This window comes from Bombus fervidus, chromosome 16 (assembly GCF_041682495.2).
Source record: "Bombus fervidus isolate BK054 chromosome 16, iyBomFerv1, whole genome shotgun sequence".
Lineage (NCBI taxonomy): Eukaryota > Metazoa > Arthropoda > Insecta > Hymenoptera > Apidae > Bombus > Bombus fervidus.
In genome coordinates, this window is record NC_091532.1 from 2,518,565 (window position 1) to 2,541,721 (window position 23,157).

Sequence of the window (23,157 nt, forward strand, 5' to 3'; positions counted from 1 at the left end):
TCTCGTACAGGAATTCAGTCGTACCCCGAGACAGCTACAACTTTCCCCATCCTGATCGTTTATCTTTCGCTATCACGTTGTTCGACAACAAAGATTCGTTCCTCGTTCAAATTTCCTCCCAGCAACGTGTGCAATTTTCTGTCGATTCCGCGGCTATATCGGGAAAAACTGCTACACCAACAATTTTCCTAATCGCGAAATAATGGTCGGTGACGTGGTTAAACCTCTCTTTGTCGAGCGAGCGAGAACAAGAGTTTCGCGAGAAGCCAGGTGGTTAAGTCCAGCCATCCAACACTTGGCTATTTATCGATTTGACCCGAACGAAGCCGGAGCTTTCATGCTTTGTCGCACGTTGAAACTCCTCGTCGTGAAATTACCTGTAAAATAGATGCTTAATCTTCTATGATCGGGAAAAAAGGATTGCAATTTGCCGGATGAAGATGGCTGAGCTTGCACGTTGATTCTTGTGCCAGTCGATGATCCCCCTTTTTCTCTCTCTTTCTCTTTTTTACCCTCTCGATCGATACCGAGTCGTCTCTGCTGGTTGAAGCGAGAAAATTTTTTCCCTTTTCTCGGTTAGTCGGATCTCTTCGTGGTTTCCTCTGATATCGTTACGGATATCTGATTCGATTCTTGCCGAAGTTTTTAGCCGATAGGCTCGATTCTAATGCTAAAAGGGCGTCATTTACTTCTTGAAGGATTTGTAAAGGGAAGTATGGTAGCTGTGCGTCGCGATATCGAAGATATATGCGGGATGTTAAAGAGATCGGCCGATATTTACAAACTGTGATTCTAGACGTTAAAGCATTAGTTGCGATTAAAGATTAAGACGTTAGACAGTAACAATATTAGCGCTATTACGTATATCCAATTCATATATTTCGACAAAGTTCGTGTATCGTTTAATATAAACCAAAGGATTAAAATATCTACGTACTTACGAAGTACGTTTTTTAATGAAATGACGTGGGATTTGGAACAATGTATAATTCCAATAAGAGGGAAACCAATGGGAATGTTGGTGCAGATTTTCATTACGCTTAAGTGGAAGGGACAATATATCGCAATATACAATTTTAATATTTCGCTGATCAAATAATTTCGAAATATGAAGTGCCTACGTTGTTTCTCTGTAGATATTAATTTCTCGAAGTAGAAATTGATCGAACGCGTAATCGATGAAATATATTAACGATATGAATTCGTAGCTTGTTTGTTTGCTACAGCAAGAATATGAGTTTATTAATTTCGCCCTCGATCGAGTGGATTGAAATAAGGATGATTGATTTTTAATCTTTTTAACAAGGACATTATAATACTTCAAATTCACAATCGCAATGTTTAATATATACGCTTTAAATGAAAAAAAAAAGATACAGATAAAGTGATGGAATGAAATCTAAAGTGTTTACATCGAACGTAAATTCTCTTGTTTCGTATTAATTTCCAACTTGATGAAACTATTGATAAACTCGGTTCCAACGATGATAAAATACTGGCCATATATCGATATAATATTGTAACGAATAAAATAATATGATACGTACTATCTATTAGCGAATAATGACAAGTGCGATTAAAAATGAAAAATAGAGCTTTAGTCCCTTTAGACCGACGGTTATAATTTTAAATTAATCTTTTGGGTTATTTCGTAGGAACGTCGTTCCAGATCTTCGACGTTTAACAAAAGAAAGAGAAAAGAAAAACAGAGAAAAACGAGGAACCATACTTTTTCGTAAATCTGAGAAGCTGAGTAATTCGTTGGGACACGAATGTAGCAAGGCAATAAATATTTAATACTTTTTTCTACGGAATATTTTGTAAAGCTTATCATCGATCCTTCGCGAGTTCGGATCAAAACGAATTGCTAAGAACCTCGACAGCTCTACGAGCAAAAGCAAAGGGATTTAAATAAATTAAGCAGGGATCTGACGTCCCTTCGTTATCGTAAATGTGTCTCGTTCACTACGTAGTCTAGGCTGAAACCTTAGTCGACTCATTTCCTAATAAGGAAAGTTTCGAGTGATTTTATATTTGATTCTCGTCGAATTACGCTTCAACGTTTAAATGAGAGATACAACGGTTTATTCGAGGCAATTCTAATAATTGGAATTCCCCTGAACAAATTCCTCTGTATTATGATATTTATAATATTTATTATCATTACAATATCTCATTATTCAACGTTTTATACATTATAGCATTGGGCAAAAGTTTTAGAATTTCAATGACAGGCAGTTTAATATCATTCCACCTTACTATAGTCCGAACAAAGTTCCAGACATCACGGAGCTTTCAGCTTCCACGATTTGAAAGTCGCCTGAAGCAATGTTCACCGTCTCCGAGGTGAAACGTGGAACTGACTGACACGCCACGTTTCTGGACCCGTCCTCGGCAACATCTGACTCTGATTATTAGAATTCCGATTATTTTTTACGAACTAAAAAAAAAAAAAAAAAAAAATTAGAAAAACGAAAAATAGAGATAATCCTTATTTAGAGAATAAATTTTCTATAAATGCATAAATATTTGCAAATTATCCATATCGTTGCTCGAAGATGTAACAATCTGATATACCTATGTGTATTAATACAAACGTAAATTAATCTCTATTGATGATAAAATATACGGAATGGTTCCAAGGTTTCCTAGGAGTTAGTGGTTTCACGTAGTTCAGTGGTTTCGAGGTTTTCACTCAGTTGTTAAGTAATCTAGTAGCCCCTGAAGATCCGTAGAATATCGAGCATATTTGCATAGCTTCGTGGATTCTCAATATCCACGTAAATGTTTATTAAAACATACGGATATGTCGATGCTAGTAGCTATCGTGCGAGAATGGGAAATTTTTAGATCTTCCTTAGAGATTCCTTACACGTTGGTAGTTTTATACGTAGATCTTATTTCTTTGGCTTTTGTGATCTCTGTATTCTGCGTCGAAGAGATTTCTACGATGTTTTAAGACTGGAACTAACAAACGTTGTTCGATAATATCGTACGAGCTTTCGAAATACAGAGGATTAAATCGTTTTTAAACGATTTCCCAGACGTTTTATCTTCTTGATAGATGTTTCGTGATTTTCAGTACATTCCCAGGGTTCATACGTGTAATTCTAGCAATTTATCCGTACGTATATGAATATTTGAACGGTTTCCATGCTATTTATGTTTCCGTATTATTTGAAACTCCTTATGTTTCGATAGCCTTCGTTACTTCTCAATTTTATTGATATTACTAGAATCTTGGTAACTGCTAAACGCGTCTAAATTGTCTTCCTTAAGCTATACGGTCATAGGATTATCAATATTGAATCTCTAGATTCTGGTTTTGCCATTATCGGATTCCTTATGTTCGTGGTTATCTTTATTAGGTCTAGTAGTACTATAATCATACGTGTAGAGGTGTACATGTTCCATATTATGGGTATTCACACGCACACATACCGCTCCGGGTGTATACCGGATAGCATGAGTCAAGTCAAGCACCTACCCAGAATTTTTATATCAAATTGCACAAATTGTGGCTTCTTCTTACTTCAAATTTCCTAAACAACTATCCAACCTTATTTAATGATACATATCGATACCTATATTTACAATATATAAATCCGTATAGAGGGTAACGCGTTACAGCGAAATAAATTTATTTCGAGAACGTTGCTTCAACCGAATAGCATTGTTCAAGCAATTAATCGAGTCTGATTAGTAAGTTCCGTACGATGGAATTTTTTCTACTTTCAGATCTTCCACTTTGTTAATTACAAAGAATATTATCTTATTCTTTGACAACTCTTTTATTACAGATATCTCCTTTTATAACGTTTCGTCCAGCGTTCAATACACCGCAACTGGGTTAAATTCCGTATAGGCGCAACGAAACATAGAGGCAATTCATATGTTGGGTTGGCAACTAAATGATCGCAGATTGTGTCAATACCACCTAATGACAAAATCCGCAATCACTTAGTTGCCAAGCCAATACTAAATGCATTTTAATGGAACTATCTATGCGATGCGACGGAAGGCACGTTTCCTCTACCGTGTGCGGATATCAAAGAAATCGTCGATCGAGATCGTCTCAAATTTTCGTTTGATATATTTTTAAATGATGGTATTCCAGGGCGAGGATTTCCATTTCTTGGAACGCGTGGAAACCCGACCAAACGTACATGATTTCGACGGAAATACGTTTTGGTCTTTCTGGATAATCCTATCTTTGCGTCTTCGATACGTTTCCAGTCAAAGTATGATTTTCTAAAAAATAATTGCATTGTTTCTTGTATTTTTATATAGATGTTTAAAAAGTTACACCTTATGGAGGTCAATGGTGATGTTCGATTCGTCTTACTACGATTTTTATATTATATTTCCTTATTAGAAAGGAATGGAAAGGTATAAATCAGAGGAGGTAACTTTCTCATCAAAGATAGAATATCAGAAAGTGCTCTCAAATAAAATGTACGTCTCTATTTTCAATATCGTATTTATATCGCACCGTATCACTCTTTCTATCGCGGTTGCTTTCCAACAGAAATTGAACTCTATTTTCAGTGTTACGTTCGCTGCGTCTGTTTTATCCATCCAAAAGCTGATTATTCCAACTGCTAAATATTCATGTTACGTTATTTAATTACTGGATAATTGATGATGACCCCGTTATTCAAATTTCACGCTATCTGGTTGCGAATAAAATAGATTACTGCGGACGAGACGTCATTTCGAATAATCCTTGTTTAATGTATCAAGTATTAATTATGTGGAAATAGTATCATATCTTGTGTTATGCTTAAATAATAGTACGTTTGTACGCGTTTTCTCTTTCAATTAAAACATCTCTTAAATATCTCCAAATGATACTCGGTGTTGTTTGTAACCTGGAATTTTTCATAGTTATAGCTTGTGAGATGTTGCTCCGTGTTTTATCGATCCTTGTACTATTCTTGAATTTTATATAAATAGCATGAAAAATTCCAATTTACGGTACCTTTTCTCTCGAACGCAAACTATTCCCAACATATGACCGTATGTTTCATTAATTCTCCGCATTTCCGATATTATTAAATTGTTGCATACGAAATGGCCAATTTCGCAAACGCGCAAGTGTGCCATTCTCGTGACCATGTTTTGTTGGTCGAGTGAAAACGCGAGACAGGCTGTTCAACATTATGATTAGTCGAGCATGCAAAATTTGTCCCTAGAACTGGGTGGGCGTAAAATATGGCTGGTAATTGCCACCGATACATCGGTCGGTAGCTACGTTTGTAAACCGATCCCGATGCCGAGGAATAGACGATCGATAACGAAGATACCGACGACGACACGCAGAAGGAGCGCCAGGTCGAAACAAAAAGGGAGGATAAACGTGGCAGCCATCTCGTGCTATACGTAAACGCGAATCGTTTGAATAATGCATCGGGTTCGCGTAATAAACTGGTCGACATGCACGGTGTCGCGTGTTCCGCCTATTCAACGGGTGGGGCTATACTCATAAGACAAACGGAATACGTTTGATTCGTTGCGAGAAAGTAAATTCAATTTCCTGGATAAATTGTCTTTCTCTCGTTCTCGGCTAACAATCGTAAAACTTTTCCTTATGAATAATCCAACTGTGTCGGTAATAATTGGTACACGAGTCGAATTAACGCGTTTGTTTTGTCGTAATCGAATGAAAAAATTCTTTCATCCTAAGATGTATTTCGCTTAACAGGATCAACCGCTACAGTAAATAACATCGACCAAGTTAATCTTCTTTAAAATTTGAAACACTTTAAAGCCTGGCAGAGCTATTAACATAAATAACTGGTTTGATCGTATAGTCTGCATTTGCATTCCGTATAGTTATGCCTAATATCAAAGGATTTGGAATTGCGTATGACGTTTACGCGTATAAACCGCTTCTTAAATGCCTGGTAAAATTGAGGACTAAGTGAGATTTGGTATAATGGATCTCATTATGAAGCTTCGTCCTAATTTCTTGCCACGTGTACGGGGACCATCCTCCAGTCGGGAGTATTAAAATCATATTTTAATTAAGGAAAGATGCCATTAAATCTACGAGGAATTAAATTTTTATTTTACTTTATTGCCAAGGACCGTGCTCCAGTCGTTCGTATTTACGTATATCTGACGAAACAAGATCATTTGTACGAGAATAGAAATTATTAGCGAATATGACATAACTTTCTTGTATATGGAGAAAATTTATTTTATTATATTCGAACGTATGGTTATCACTCGTTTCGTATATTACGTAGGATTTATACTACAATTTACTAATGGCACGAGATTAATTTCATTTCACAGACATTTCAATATTTTCATTTCGAAAGCTTTATTTCTTAATGTAATTATTTAATACGATATTCGATATATAACGTAGCTTCCTATTGTTCATTAGTTAATTAGAGTATTATTGCAGACGTTATTGTTCTTGAGGGAATCATGAATATTTGCTATACAATCACGGATACCCTTCCCTTAAATTACACCGATTGTTGATTGATCGAACTACACCCTCGTGAATATATGCTCCGGGAAAGTACCGAACGGATATAATATTAATTTCTGAAACAAAATATTTGTATGTTTCTTACCGCTTAATAAAAGGAAAAGCTTAAATAAATCTAATAATTCTTTTGTTATAATAAAATATTTTATTACGTAATAATATCGATTAGAACCATCGATCTATAATATTATTTTTGCTAAATACATGTACTGCGTACAACGACTTACGAACTAAGTAGTATTTTAACATTTATCGCGGAAAACTTTTACGGATATACTACGCGCGGTACATCGACATCATTTTAAGTCCATCGACCGCCTTCCATTTTAATTACCATACGTATAACGCGTACGTTTTCATACTCGTCGCAGAAAATTCATTTAATTAGACACGTCGAACCGACGCAAACTATCAGCATACTTTCGTTCGAGAATCGAAATATTCCAGGTTTATTCCACTTTGCAGCTACCTATTCCATTTACGTCGCTCGATCAGCCAGTCGTTGAGGAATTAACAATGTTTCACCGAGAATCAGGAACAATGGCGGCGTTCTCGTTACCCGTATGAAAGAAAATCGCGATTTACACCGGATATTTTCGCAGTCAGCGATGGATGTTTGGTATTTTAAATCCGCGACGATTTCACGGTTTGATTTTACGCGGCGAAGGGGGCGGGAGGAAACTTGTCGGTTCGTTTCGAGACAACGGAACGTTAATGAAGAGCTCGGAGACGGAAATACCGTGGCAGGTGAAGTCAAATAAAGAGTCTCGCATAAAATGAATGCTTTGTACGTTTTACGCGCGCGCCCCCTTCTTTGTTTTATCCCGACATTGTTCCACTTCGAGCGGACTTGTTACGCGTACCTCCAACAGCTAACTTCGGCTATTTATAAAATATTCAGATTACTTTTCTTTATTCTTGTTTTTTCCCCTCTGCTGTATCGTATTTGAGTCGTTGCAGCTAAATTATTGATTCGCTACGCTTGGCGTATAGAAAAGTTACTCAGAATTTTTTCATGAAAGATATTGCAAAAAGTTGACTGGAAATAAACGTCTGTTACGTTGAGAAGATGTTAGGGTTTGTTCGAAACGCTTGTTTTTCTTTTATCGTTGCGAGGGTGGAGACCAACCAATAGTGTTAACGATAGATATCGGAAACCAGTGGCTTCTTTCGTTAATTTAATAATTGGTTGCTTCGTATTAAATAATCTTTTACATGTAGTATTCGTTAATAACATTAAAATGATCGATAGTAAAACGATAAAAAAGGAAAAAGAAAGTGGAACGAAAGGAAAAGGAAAATACGCTACTTCGACAGGTTTCGTGTCCACCTCTAGCGTGGAAACTGGCAATCAAGGATCGCTATCTAGCCAGGATCGCTAACTATAGGTGTACCTGGAAGATTTTGATATGTCTGTTGCCAATAAACTGGAGGAAACGAGGCATGTACGTATAAGCAGGTATCGTCGATGGAAACGCGGAAGTTGTACAACGATAGAGCAACCTCTAGAGCTTTGACACCTCGTTCGTCTGTAAACCTAATCTGGGTGATCCATAAAGCGAGAAACCCCGAAATAAACCGCGTACTATATCCTTGTAATACGGATAATACAGACTGATTGAAAATTCTACGGAATTTCTAACGTTCCTCTGAATTAAATTTCCGATAATTTAAAATGATTTGAGATTTGAAGAAGTAAAACGCCGATTCATTTCTGTCTTAAACGGAATGAGCTAATATACGCAATTGAAATTATTTACGTAGTGTTGTTTCGCATTATGTAGCAATACGTTTCCATGGAACATAACGTTAACACATATATCTCGCGCAGAATAGAATATTAGTAAGCGTTCCTGTCTAATAAGAGAGACTAAAGCTCCCTAAGCTCAGAAGCTTAACTTGGACAGCGACACAGATCCTTTGTGCAGTCAAGCGATCCATGTCTCTTAGTTAGCCCTGTAAAATCAGCTCACTGTAATTCCCGTAAAATTAATCGTCTATTAAATGAGAAACAACGATGATGAAAGAAAGTCACTGTTCTTTGATCCTATTAGACGTTTGAATATTTCGAATATTCTATTTCTTCTAAAATCGGAATCTAACGAGTGTGATATACGTACAATACTTGTTCAAAAGAAAACGAAGTGAGATTCAACGAGAATGAAACGCGATAAGAGCAACAAGTCTCCAACAAGTCAGCCAAATCTCCAGAAACACATCGTTAAAAATCTATAGAATTTCAATGAAAAATTATCAATTACCACACCGTGGTAATTCTAATTTAGAAACGTCTTTTTATTTCTCTGACGAACTATGCTCATCAACGATAATGTCGATAGACGCAGACGCAAGCTTTCAGAATTGTGAAACTAAGCTCTAACGACTCTCCTATTACATTCTTCGTTGCAGGATCAAACGTCCTGTAACATTACTTACTCCGACCACAAAGAATTCGCTACCAGACTCAACGTCAAACATCGTTCGCTTCGATCTTTTCTCGTCCTTCGTCGTCACTTCTCTCTCCGTTTATCCACCGCTAAACTATTAAATACACAGTATTCCTTCCACCCTAAAATTCGTCCCCCTTAATTGTCGAGAAACACGATCCCCCGACGATTGCTTCGAGAGCAGCTTTTAACATTTTCCCTCGAAGGGTGAATTAAAGTATCCTCTTCGTTCGGAGCGTATCGTGTCGAGGCAAAATTGTCCTCGAACACGATACGTCGCGTCGCCTCGTCGCGATCGTGTCTCTGGTCAAAATTCATCGATGTTATGGTTTGATCTAATCGCGCGAATCGTTTCGATGTGACGTTGCCAGGATACGACAATAATTCGTGCACGTGCTGCTTTAATTGTACACGGCGCACATTATGCACAGCAATATTATTATGAGCAACAGCAGACGGGTTTTAATTAGTTAGAAACGTTCGAGGGTTAGTTGGATTTTCAACGGATGTTCGTCTTTCTGATTTCTCGTTCGTACGAAACGATCTCGCTCGTTGCTCGTGTAGATCGTCGAGTTTGATGGAACGTTGTGGTTCTAGTCGGTTATTTTGGCCAACTGACTTGTTCCGCACGAAACCGTGTAGCTGTAGTCTCGTGGTTTTCGTTGAAATAACTACGAAGAGATTCGAATGGATTCGTGAACTTGTTATCGGACAATGGCTTGTGACATTATTCCTTGGAAATTGACATTAATTTCTTTAGGATCGAATTTCTGTTAAGGACGGGCAGACATGTTTTTTTTATCGATCATTACTAATAAACACAGTCTTGCTGGTGTTTTTTGTAGGGAAGAAACAATGCATCGAAATTAGAACAAGTTTCGAAGGAGATGAATATGTTTATCATTGAATTATTTGATAATTTGTTAAAGTAACAACGTTACGTACAAGAAATATCGAGCGTTAAATAAGCAAGAGCGATCATTTTCTAACTTCTTGTTCAAACTAACAAGATTGTGTTTGCTTAATGACACAACATATTTCCAATTAGTATCGATCTGTCAAATAATTCTAAATTATCCACGAGCATGAATGAAATTACTCAAAGTCCTTGAATATATAACGCTTGAAATTAAATTACGAACTGTTCGAGTAATTTCATTGGAAGAACGGATACACGAATAATTTATGCAAGAAATTAGCGTATCCCTGTAAGTATGCGACGTCAATACATTAAAGGTGTATAAATAATTCGTTCGGCGGAAGGCTTAAATTATTCATTACGCGCTACACGAAAGCGTCGAACGTTTAATTATCCAGACAAAGAGGCTCGTACAGAAATCAACTTCCGCCATTCTTTTGGTAGAAGAATGTTGTTCTTATTGTCGACGCGGCATCTTTGAATTATTCCCTAATGATAACGCGATTACCATGATTTATTCACCGCCTAATGAAACGTGACGCAAGACGTTTTCTTTCGCGATGACGTACGCGGCATACTGCTATCGATCCTTTGGCAACGTTTCGCTTAGACGCGAACACATTACGGTTGTTCGTTCGTCGTTCGCTAAGGAGGACAATTGTAAAACTTCTAACGAAGTCACGAAAGCTCGGGCAAAATTGCCGATGTTTATGGTTTCAGGTACGAAGAATTTCAACCGACGAGGAATTTCTCTGTTCGTCGTGCGCGTTCTACGAGAGGAAATAATTTCCTTGTTGGGCTTCGCCACTTTGGTAGATGTTAAACAAAGTTCTATTCTACGCGGCGATAGTTTCGAGAGATAGTTGCTGAAAGATAGTGAAATTCATGTAAATTGCTATTGAGGCGACCTTAATAGTGGATGGAAATTTGAAAGAAATATACGAATAACTTGTATATTGGATATAGAAATTTTGAAATTTTTATGTTCCAAGGCCTTTCCGAAGAATTATTCATAATGCACAAATTCACTTGTTTTACCATGAATAAAACTTTCAAATTCCAATTTCCAAAGGAGAATTTTCAACTTAGTCTGACCAATATGCCAGAAGACGCTACTCCGATCATGTATACGATACAAGTTGATTCTACTCGCAGTGTCACCACATTCGTATCTATTCTCCCAAGTACAATAGATGGTATTCGTTCGACTGTTTCGTTCAATGGTATGCGTTCTTTTCTATACATATTCGTTCTGTATTTTATGCTTAAGAAGCGTGTGTAGATTTTTGTGCCTGATCGTATGATATCGGATAGTAACTCCGCGCCAATGCAAATTCTCATCGATTAATCGTCACCTTGATATTATAAATTAATCGTTACGTTACGTACGAAGTCAACAGATATTCTACGAAATGTAGCTACCTGAAAAATGTAACATCTTCGCTTTTATTCGTTAGATACTCATTACCTTTAGATATTCAGGTTTACATAGGCCAACGAATGTCCTCTCGTGTTTCGTGCTTAAGCTGGATATTAACCTCTTGCCTGCGGCGTGTATCACAAATTTAAAGCGTTCCTCGGGGCTGGCTAAGTTTCACGTTGATTTCTTGCACCGGTGTACTGGATCGCGAATGAAAATCTGTTTGCTCGGGGCATGTATGTATATATATATGTATATTCATAGCAAAGTGTACACAGGGTGCTTTTAATCACCTAGCGTGTACCTGAAAATGTATTAGGTCTGTTCGTAGAGAAAACCAAGCGCTTGATGGTTTCTCGTTTAACGAGCGTAATCGTGAAGAAGGCACAAAGGATTGTCGATCGGAGGCCTCTTACTTCTCGTATTTGTCGTGAGATCGCTTAAGCGTCGAACGAACGAACGAACGAAGTTAATTTACGATGTTCTTTGTGGATATCGGCTATGAACTCGAGCAGGGAAAAAGTACTAGAAGGATGGTACTGGATCGTGAATGGTGATTTAAATATGTAATCAAAAGGATAATTAAAGGGATAGAATATCGTATCTTTTCTTTTAGCCAATTTAACCGAGGGAGGATTTGTATAAACGATAAGTAATAACAAACTATTTTTGAGTTTCTTTTTTTATTCTGGCCAAGCAATAATTTCTTGTGTAAAGTAGAGGTAATAATTAGGGCGAATAACTAACGAGCGATACAATGTTCATTAATTGGAAATTAATAATTGAGAAATTATATCAGCCGCTGTTATCGATTTATGCATCATTATTTCGTAAAAGGTTAGAAGGTAAATTCTTTTTCCATCGTCATTAACGATTTTATTTGAACGAAATTATTTAGAAATCCAATACGTACTTATATTATTCGTTAAAAGCGTTGTATCATTAAAAGATAAATAATTGTGATAACTTGTACGTTACCATCATTTCGATATGTTATTCACATTTTAGTTTCCATATCTTTGCTTTGGTTTTATAACTACTATCGATCTCGGATTCCTATACTAATTTAAACAGAGGCTTTATTTCATGTCGTGCCATCACTTACCGTGCAAATAAGTAGAAAAGAGTGCGAAAGATAGCGAAGGAAGAGGAGCTTGTTTGTGCGTTTCTGTTTGCCTCTCGAAACGATTTTTCCACGGAGGATGCGGGATAGGAATATCAGTATTGAATATTTCTTCCTTTCCTCTCGATATCCTTGGCAATCAGCGACAAGTACAAACAGTAATCTCTTTCATTTCTTTTTAACGACCGAAGAAAAATGCTCGAAGAAATGCCAACGTGTACTAACAAGACTCTTTCAAACACTAGTTTCATAATTTATTGGTTTTTCATAACCAATAAAAAACATATTTTTTCTCCACTTTAAAGTGTTGAAGTATCAGTAGCGGCAAACTAATAAAATAATCTTTGGCACGTTATTTTTTGAAATACGAATTTCTAATTAAAGGCGCGACTGTATCACCGTGATAAGATCCAAATAAAATTCATGCGAGCTCGATTTATGAGTAACGCGCTATTACTAACGCGCTATGAGTAAACGAATCTTCAACTAGAAGAACAAATACAATATTGATATAAGAGACTCGAATCAGTATGTTGAAAACAAAATGTTTTGCAAACGGCGAAAGCGTTGTCAAAGATACCGGAGAATTAGTTTCCTAGCAATTTCGTCAAATTTGCACGAATCATGACCGATCGTCAAAGGAGAACGAGGGAAATGGCAATCACGCGATTATTAGTTTGTTTACGGCTGAATAACGACAATCATCAAGCAGAGCATCAAAGGAAATTTCGTCACGATTTTGATTAAAGTGTAATTATTGAGGTCGACACGAAGACGACGCCTCCGGTGTCTGCTTGGCGAAATCTTGTCGCAAGAGCTTCGTCTGCCTCGATATTTGTGTATGTCACTTTCGTGACAAACATTCCTACCCTTTGCGAATAGAATTCATAAATTCCGCTGGCAAATGTCATCGGTGATTATATTCATATGTAAAATGAATTCGGAAGATGATATCAAATATTTGACTCGAGTCAATAAAATATAGTTCTATGATAGTATAAATAACACGATTTTTCACTGTCAATGGAAGTCCCATACAGGAATATTGGAATTTTTCAAACAATTAATAATCTAATATCTAATTAATTAACGATTAATTAATAGAGATCAAATATAATGTTTAAACGAGGCGAAGCAAGGATAGAGATGGTATCCTCTTCATTTTATTCCTATCGTTTCTTAATTGTATCATTTTGATGGATAGACATTAGAAGAAGGAAAACGAATAAATTTACAAATATTCGTAACATTTTTCTTTTCGAAACAAACCTCTTGATTTCAAAAGAGTCTACGATAAAAGTGTGTCAGAATTATCGATCGATCGTGTCATGAAAAACGTTCAAATGAAATTGGCAAAGGGTTAGATATCGCAATTTCTTCGTTTCTCTCTTCGAAAGCTCTAGAGTCACGACGTATATCGAAGACAAAACGTCGAAGAAACGTGGCACGCGGCGCCTTTCGAGCGAAACCGTTTCGCGATCGTTTCTCTTACGTTCCCTCGATAAAGTTTATCAGGAGGGGTATTACCCGACTGAATTTTATCGGCGTGCGTGCAATAAAACGAGACCGTAAAACGTGAATCTTGAAGGGGGAAGAGGGAGGAGGGCGACGTTTGTGCTACTTGTCCCGTACCCGCATGCGGCACTGTCTGACGTGCATTGAATTTAATGTCTACGGTACCTGTATCCGGAATGAGAGTGCTACTACCTCGTAAACGGCGTAATGCACTTAAGGCCGCACCGACATGACGCGATTCCGCTGGAAATTCGTTTGGACATCGTAGATGCGTACGATCGATCCACAAAGTCGCTACAATCGCGTTAACGCGTTGTCAGAGCGCGCCACGTTTTCACCTACAGTCGGCTATTCCACGCTTCGCAAAGATCGAATCGTTGCACGGGACCGCCAGTTTCTCTCCGACTATCGATCGACATCCTTTCGTTAGAAATCAGAGATGGAATTCGTCGGAACCGTTTCGCGGCGGTGCCTTTGTTCGATGTTGCTTAACGTCGGGACGATCGGTAACGTGAAAGAACGTTCTGAAAAATAGTTAAACCATAGTTCCGATGTGTGTAGGTAAAGATAAACAGGATGGAGAGTATTATTCAATTTAAACGGTTAAGTATAAGTTCGGATGAGTAAGATCATTTTCTATGAGAAGGGACCGGAAGGGAACTGAGAGCTATTTTATGGGTGAGGAAAGATTTCCGACCAACCGTCGTTAAGTGCCGCTAATTTGCAATGCGTATCACGTACGAGCGTGAAATGCAAGCGTGGAAGATAATTTTAGCGAAACGTATCGAGCCAGAAGTTTCTTGCGATGGAAATGGAATGTTTTTGGCAAACGACCCTCTAATCCTTTGAGCTGTACGAACGTACGTTTACGTCATGCGGTACGAATATACATTTACGTCACTTTGGTTTATCTACTTTAATACGAACGTACATGCAACAACCGGCCATAAGTATATGACGTTTAATACGAATTGGATGCTCTTCACTGCTGCCAAACGACGAACCAACTCCCATTTACGCTTTCAGTTTACTAAATTTTGCTAAGATGGGGGAAGAGCGAGCGTTCGGTCTAAACTCGCCATCAGTAGCAGCGTTAAAGACGTCGAGTCAAGCGGAATCGGAGGAAAGGGCCTATAGTCGGTGCGGCGTGGGCGTTGAGGCCGTCTTGGCAGCTTCCTTCGTTTCAGAGACGAGGCGATCGCGCGACGGAAGCGGTCCGCCACCGTCCAGAGGATGTTACAATTAATGCTGACCGGGGCTCGTTAGCACGTTTCCTTTTTCCTGAGTCATCCCGATGGAAGTCATCGCCGAGGAGCCGACGTTCGTCGCGGGGAACAACGTTCCAGGAGACGCAGTCGTCTCGACGCGGTCTTAATGTATTCGCATCTCTGGAAATGAATTTACGGAGTGCTTGGTTTTGTCCTGGGTTGAAACGAATCTATGAGAAGATCGCGTGTTATATTTTCTTAATGTTTTTGGTGCAGGATGCTTCCCAGGTTTGTGCCGTGAAAAAAAAATCCTCATCCGATAAAAAAATAAAATAAAAAATATAATAAAATAAAAAGGAAACTTTCACGGTAAATTCAGAAACACACCTGTGACAAAGGGAGAAACTCTATATAGCTTTTTCTCCATCGCAATTCTTCTTCGTTCGCTTTAATCGTGTCAGACTTTGTCGTCATCCATCTCGATATTATTTAGCTCTGTCACCTCGGGAAGGATCTCACCTTCGTCCCGACAATATCTTTTAGAGGCTCAGAGACCTGCCTGTTTCCCTTTCCTCCTTTTTTTCAATAACTTCGGCCCCTCGTTGAACGTTCCTTTCAAATTGAAAAAAGCTCCGACGCGGATGAGAAGCAAAAAATACTGTCTTTGATTCGCGTTGCAAGACAAAAGATCAACGAATAAAGAGGTGTTAGGTTGTTAAGGAAAAAATCTAGGGTCGGAAGGGCAGCTTGCAAGAAGGGGAATCGGTTGGAACGGGAACAAACTGAGGACGTGCTGTTTGCCGAAGGAAAATAAACGAAGGCGGTTGGCCGTTTCACAGTTAATTAGATCCATGAAACTGGGTCGTGGCGTGGTGAAACAGCACGCGAGCGAAATTCCATGTTGTTCCTACTGTTTGTTTTCCCTTTTTATTTTGGCCAGGATAGGTACGCTGTCGCTGGACCGCGTAATTTGCATTCGAGGAAGCGTTCTAACTCCGGCTCAAGCTCGAGTGCTCTCGCCGCATCCTGGATAACGCTCTGGTCTCATTGAACGCGTAATTATGCGGTCGTTTAGTCTCCCTGAAACGCTCGCAAGATGTTCTTTCGACCGTTTGATACACTTCGTCAGCTTTAATGACTTGGAATTTTTTGTTAGTCGGATAGTTACGACCTGGGAGAGAGTGAATGAAACGAACTTTCATCGTGCTGCTCCTTTTCCCGGATGCAACCTGAAGCTTTGCTTTTAATTCGATGGAGCAACTACCGATCCGGTTGGTTTTCGTCGTTTTCTCTATCTTTCTTTTTTTATCTTTAGTACACGTAAATAGCTGTTTGAAGAAAAAGTAGAAAGAATTTTAATAAATTGCATATTTTAAACTAATCGATGGAAATAATTTCGAAATATGTATATATTTTTTAATTATTCGTTAACGTTGCAATTTGTGTCGTGAATTAATAAAGTATAATACATACGCATGAGTATAAAATCGTATGTACGATCGTATCATTTCGATAACAATGATTTATTGCTTTTACGCGTATAATGTGCTCTGCTTCCGGACAATTTTACGAAGTGGCTTTTTATATGGCGTTTACCGCCATTAAAGCGGTTTCAAACATTTATGGTCACGAACAGAGAGTTATAACACGTACTTGCGAATATTTTCCGCAAACAGTGAAACTCAGCCGTTTGAAATCATCGATGGATTTTCTCTATCATCCTGTAAACGATAAAAAGTACATTCGTTTCTACCGATAAACGTGGAATAAAATTTAAATTTTACGAAAAAATACGTGATACTATATATATGACGATAATTAAAGTGGCAATTATAATTAAAATGATCAATTTAAATTTTGTTTGATCGAGTCTGGTAATAACACAAGGATCCTATAATTAATGTATGATTTCAAATAATGTAACATTTACCTTTTGCTTTAATAATTGTTTTCGTATAAACATGATTAATATTGAAACTACTGGCTCATGCCAAGTGATCTGGTGTAACAAACGCTGTTTTATTAATACACAACCAATTGAATATCATCAAATATTAATTTCTACAATATTCATACAGCTATTATTAACCTCGATGCATCTTTGCAATCATTTTCAAACCACCTCTTGCTTTTCCCGATATTGGAAAATGTCGAAAATAATATGAAAAAGTAATTATCGGAATATATAATTTCTTTTTTCAACCTTACGTTATAAACGTTCTTAAGCCATTAAGCGTCCTTTTTATTTAGTAAAAACGTGAGCTAGATCGAAATATAAAAATTCGACGATCGCAACAAGGATAATTGCATACTAATAATCTTTCTCCGACATTTTCAATCATCTACTTCCTTTGATACGTTATATTATATTTCATTTACATCTGCCACAACTAAGAAGATAAATATTTTCCAATTGCGTTTAATTAAACAGCTTTAAAGCGCGTAACCGAAGGTATTAAAGCGTTTCAGTTCAGTTATATTAATTAATAGTCTTACTGTTTTTAAATTCTCTTAATCGTCGTTTTCTCCTTCGTAAATTACAAGGGAAATTACAGCGAAACAAAGGAATAAAAGTAGCAGTCTGCCTCGTGATAAAATGAGTGTTTCCATCTATATTGAAACTCGAGCATGTATCGGAATTATAGGAAATTACCTGCAGCAATTTCTTTTTAACGAAAAAGCATCGTGCCGGCGTTTCGGCGGTGATCACGCGAAAATCAATTATTAATATCCTTCTGTTTTCGAGATGGAGGATCCTGGAATGCGCACGAAATTATATTTCATGCTGTTCGTAGTTGGGTTATTAATATCGTCGGCGATGTCTGCTCAGATGTAATCGTGTTTGCAAATCACGTTGTTTATGTACAGGGACATATTAAAATCCGCCACAGGTTCATATAAACGCGTTCCACGAGCCACTTTATGTTATTTTCCTATTATTTTTTTTTATTACCAGATAACTTTAAGGAATAGTATTACGCTTCACTGATTCATTCGTTTCTACTCACTCTTTAATTGACGTAATGTTATCTTTTTCTCGTGAATGAAGATGATTGTATAATTGCAAATGTGCCAATTAATTATCAACGATTTTAAGAAAAGAACAACTTCTTGTATTTATTTGAATCAATAGCAATAAGAATAGCGACACAAAGTTCTACTTTACTTCATTGTAGAAGCTTTACATTTTTCTTATAATTTACAGTTGTAAAATTGTACATTAATGAAACAAAGTATCGCAACCTGTCCATTCTACGGTACAACCATAAACGTTGTACTCGAACTCGCCTTTATTTGCAACCAGTCTGAATATTTTCGCTTTAAACTTCGACGTTCACCCCTTTATTGCAATTTGGTTCGATAATCCGGCGTTAATCTGGCCGAATGGAACGATTCAAACGGGCCGAGGAAACTGGTCGGTCGACGGACAAACGGTTTCGAAATTTGCGTTTTCTATGCGCAAAGCTCAAAATCGCTCGGTGTCCAGGGCTCGAACGTGAAATATACTTGAAGACCGAAGCTGTGCGTATAAAACTATATGGTTTCAGCTTTAATCCGACCGGACAATGTAAAAGGCGATTTTCCAGGATTAAGAGTTCGCTGGCAATTGCTGTTGCACAGAGCGCCCACTTCTGATTGGCTTCGTCCTCTGTATATCTGTGTGTTGCCGATACCGATTGGTTTACGTCATTTCCACCCTTTGCCGCTCGCCCTTCGGCTCCCTGTTTCATACATTCCGTTTGATTAACCGATATCGTTCGCAGCAACTTCCAAAGTTTCCGGAAACACGATCTTCCGGCTGAAGTCCTGTCATATCGATGGCTGCTCGATGGAACGTAATACGCGATCGGCAGTGGAAATTTCAATCGGTGATCGATGCGCTTCGGTCGATGTTTAATGATAATTGTTCTTTCGAAATTGGTTTTAAACGTGTTCTAAAATTTGACAAACGAATTTTATTACGAGAACCGAACGAGAACGTGAAATAGTTGAAATAATTTGAATATCTCTTTGGCACGTATGAATTTTATGCATAAACTTGTAACGACTGAAAATACTTGAAATAACTTTTTTTTATTTTTTTATTCGTGTTATTTAATCACGAGTTTATAGAAAATTTTGTACAAAATATAATTAAGTTATAATGAAAGCGTAAACTGATTTGCGAATGATAGTCGATTCGAGAAACGATTTAAACGAGATTTTTCCCCCTCAAAGATGTCTGCTTGGATGGCAGCGCGATACATATCTCCGTTTCGAATGCTGTTTCGACACGACGCGCGATGTCTACTTCGATCTTCTGGCCTGACGCGCCTCATTCGATTGTATCCATCACGGTAGATGTCTTGTCACGTTATCAACTACGAACGTTTCGATCCAATTAAAAGCGCGTTATACTTCCTGCAGCGATGAAACGGAAGAGAATCGACGCGTAACATGAATTTTCATGCGGATTTCGTACTGGTTGAGTTGAAAATCATTTTCTCTGCGTATCGCGACTGGATCGATTCACCTCTCATAATAGGCATTGTTCTGCAACAGGTTTCCTGTAAATTTCACGTGACATCTTCCGTTTGCAGGCTACATCGATGGAACGTACTATTCCTGACAGTGGGTGTTTGATTTGACAGCGCATTGTCGATAAATAATTGAGCAAATAATAGATGTTCCTGGTGAAATGCTATTGAACGTAATGCTTATTGTAGAAGCGTGGTTTTCAACGTAGTTAGTGAATACGTGTTTCGTATTGTTTTTTTTTTTTTTTTTTTTACTATTATTAATATCGTTATTTCGTATGTGTTGCACATATTGTTCTTTTTCATATTTTGTCTTTTGTATTTTCTGGTATTTCATGTTCCCATACGTTGTTTTTAATGTTTTTTCATTAGTTCTCTTTTTATTCGTAAAAAAGCTTTATTTTCTTCCGATATGAAACAAAGGGATGGATTTTATCGAACATTAATTTTTCATGTCCTGATTCGTCAAATTTTAACAAAAATTAAACGAGCAAATAGTTAAATATTTTTTTTAATTAACGACGCACCGCCGCTCGATGTTCCATCGTTTCATCAAAATGGATTTGGGGGCTATTAGCGAGAACTTCAATTAACTTCGAAGTAATTAAGCTTATTCTTAAAACAAACGTCTATTTATTTTCCTTCCGTTTTCACTTCGGAATTACCAGCATTGTAAATCCAATAATTATTCACTTTCAATTGTAGTACTAATGAATTTTCCCTCGTTCGTCTAAATACACTTCGCAGCAAAGTAATTAAAGATGATATTTCTGCCTCGAAAGTACCTCAAATACAGACGTTCCTGTTGGTTTTAATAAAACTTCTTCGTTACTCGTTTTACAATAAATCTGAAGATGGAACCTTCGCCTTTACAACGATCCCTTTTCGCCTATCAAAATTGATATACGATTTTTTGTCGTCATTTTTATCACGTTTTGAATGAAATGTGCACCGTTGGCATTAAAATAACCCAAGCTACACCACGATGAGATTGCACGATCCGGACATTTACCTAGTATGAAAAGGTAATTCACAAAAGAAAATTCAATTCGGTAGTGAAAACGTAGAAGCGTTGCCCATTAAAAGCAGCCTGGGCGTGATGTTGTACAATTTCTTTTTACGAAGTTATTGTAGTTCAAAGCTTGATATTTTTTAGCCAGAAGTTAGCGTAAGAATTAATCCTTTAACTCTCGTGCCTTTTTCCGGATCATATTCAGTCGAATAGTATTTCTTAAGTTTAAGGATAATATGAAAGAATTCTTATGGATATGCTTAGTTTCTCGTTTCACTTTTATATTTAAACATTTTCTTGGAATATCAGAAGTTCTCTCTTCGATTATAAAACGAGGGTGAAATTCAGATATACGAAATTTGTATGTAAAGCGTATCTCTTTTATTGTGTTCTTCTTTGAATAATAAACGTATTATATTCGAGTTAAACGATCGGATTTATCCGTCCATATTGTTTACAACGAAACTGTTTATCGTCGTTGCTATTGCCGCTATCGTTATTGTTATACGTGCAGTCTGATTGCGTTGGAGACATACAGCGACAGTTGCGAGGGCGTTTATGGCAATTCACGTTCCCGGATGTCGTCACGCAGTCGAGATTTTCTCTCGATTAAAAATTATCACTGTTCACGTTGCAATAAATTCCACGAACTTGTTACTTGTCTTTGCGCGTTTTATTCGACCATAATTTTGGTTACTTAGCACCGGAATTCTCATATTCATAGTGCTCCCATACTGTGTAACCTACTATGGATAAATGAAACTTTATATGAGAAAACTAATTAACGCTTCTAACGCCAGAGTGTTAATATCAACAATTTAACGATGCTGCACCCTAATTGGTATCTAACGAGAAATAATAATCATTGCGCCGTATAAACATGAAATATCGGCGTTATAAATCAAATTTAAATAATTTTAGATAAAGTAAATGTCAAAGGTAAAAGTAATAATCGATAGTTTTTCAATATTTTCCTAAATTTTCGTACGAATATCTCGATTAATTTAGAAGATATAATTCGATGAAGACGGTCAATCTCTTCTCTTACTTTCTGAAAATGCTGACAATGCAAATCAGAAATTTAAACTTATACCTAGTGCCATACTAAATCATACAAAGCTTATTAAATGTTATGTTTTATATCTCTCGAGATAAATTTTTGCCGCAACTCTTACCGTCACGAGTGGAAGCACGTTTTCCATGTGGAATATAGTACCTTGACGAGCATGTCATAAATACTCGTCGACGGTCGTATACATCTTTGTCGTGTGACGCGAATCGTTGTTTGAGGTTATGGGTTAAGGGCGAGACACGGTGTGTCAGGACTTTTAATTTCTGCCAACAACCTTGAGCAAAGAAATCGTAAATTTTCTTCGCCTAAGTGTCTCGTGTGGGTGTGGCACTCTTGCCAAGTAAGAACAAACGGACAATTTTCTATGAATATGATATGAGCGGACGAATATTATCTCGTTATTGTCTGTATATCAAGATTCTTGTATGTTATATTGATAAAATTTTACATTTGACGCAGACAACCTATTGCTCGTTTCTACCTCGACGTAATTCATTCTTGATTACCACGTAAAACTTGTTGCTAAATTATTCCATACCCCATTAACACAGCTCAGTTCTCTTTTATTATTTTTATTACTAACCAATTTCGTTGCTAGTTTAAATTTTATATTTCATTGCGAAAATTAAAACTCGTGAAAAATGATACCCACGTTAGCTGCTCTTCCCCTCGAACCTACGAATCTGTCAATGTTTCCGTAGCTGTTCGATATTCAGTCGACTGCTACTTCTTGCTTGTCCTAATTTAATTGCTCAGCCCCAAGTTTGCCAGAATCGTGTTAGGAAGTTCATCTCGGACTGTTTTACGCGTGTTCTTCGCAGTTTCTGCATGAGTTCGCCGGTGTGCGATAAATCGAGCCATACAAAATTCAAGCTTGATCGACTTCGTTCAGATATGAATATTTTGATTAGCGAGTAATTACCTAACTTTTAAAAATTAGAAAAATTAACCCCAGAATGGCGCACTTGGGATCTTCCATGAAAAATACCGGCCTTACTTACCGTATTGGAAAATAATTAATTATAATCTCGGTTGCTGTAATTATTAAATAATTTCGATGGGAAAGCTAACGATTGTATTTGATCGATTTGTAGAATGGACCATGAAGGAGTGCAGTGTGAGCTGGTAGTAGACGAGCGATCGTCCTCTCGGTTAGTGCCTGGACGGTCATCAACGGGATTCTACAACGCTGAATCGTTCACCCTGCAGGTGTTGCGCACGGCAGGTACGAAGTCGACAGGTGCAATAATCGGGGTTGACCCGGTTGTTGCCGCCGGGGCGGCGATGCGACGATGAGCTCGTTGAGGATTCAGCTATCCCTCTACACCCGACCAGAGGTTAGTATCGATATTACTTGCTCTATATCCCTTTAATATTTATAGATAATTGTCCGTTCAAAGACAATTTTACGTAATTATT

The 23,157-nt window shown here is 37.5% G+C and overlaps 1 protein-coding gene across 4 annotated transcripts in view; it reads left to right on the forward strand.

The window, feature by feature from the left end:
- The window catches only part of Pde9 (phosphodiesterase 9), a 138,736-nt gene that overhangs the window by 73,186 nt on the left and 42,393 nt on the right, over positions 1-23,157 (forward strand). For all 4 annotated transcript variants that reach the window (XM_072019762.1, XM_072019760.1, XM_072019759.1 and 1 more), the window contains one exon: positions 22,833-23,075. The gene's annotated coding sequence lies outside the window, so the exon portion shown is untranslated. The remainder of the gene's footprint in view (positions 1-22,832; positions 23,076-23,157) is intronic.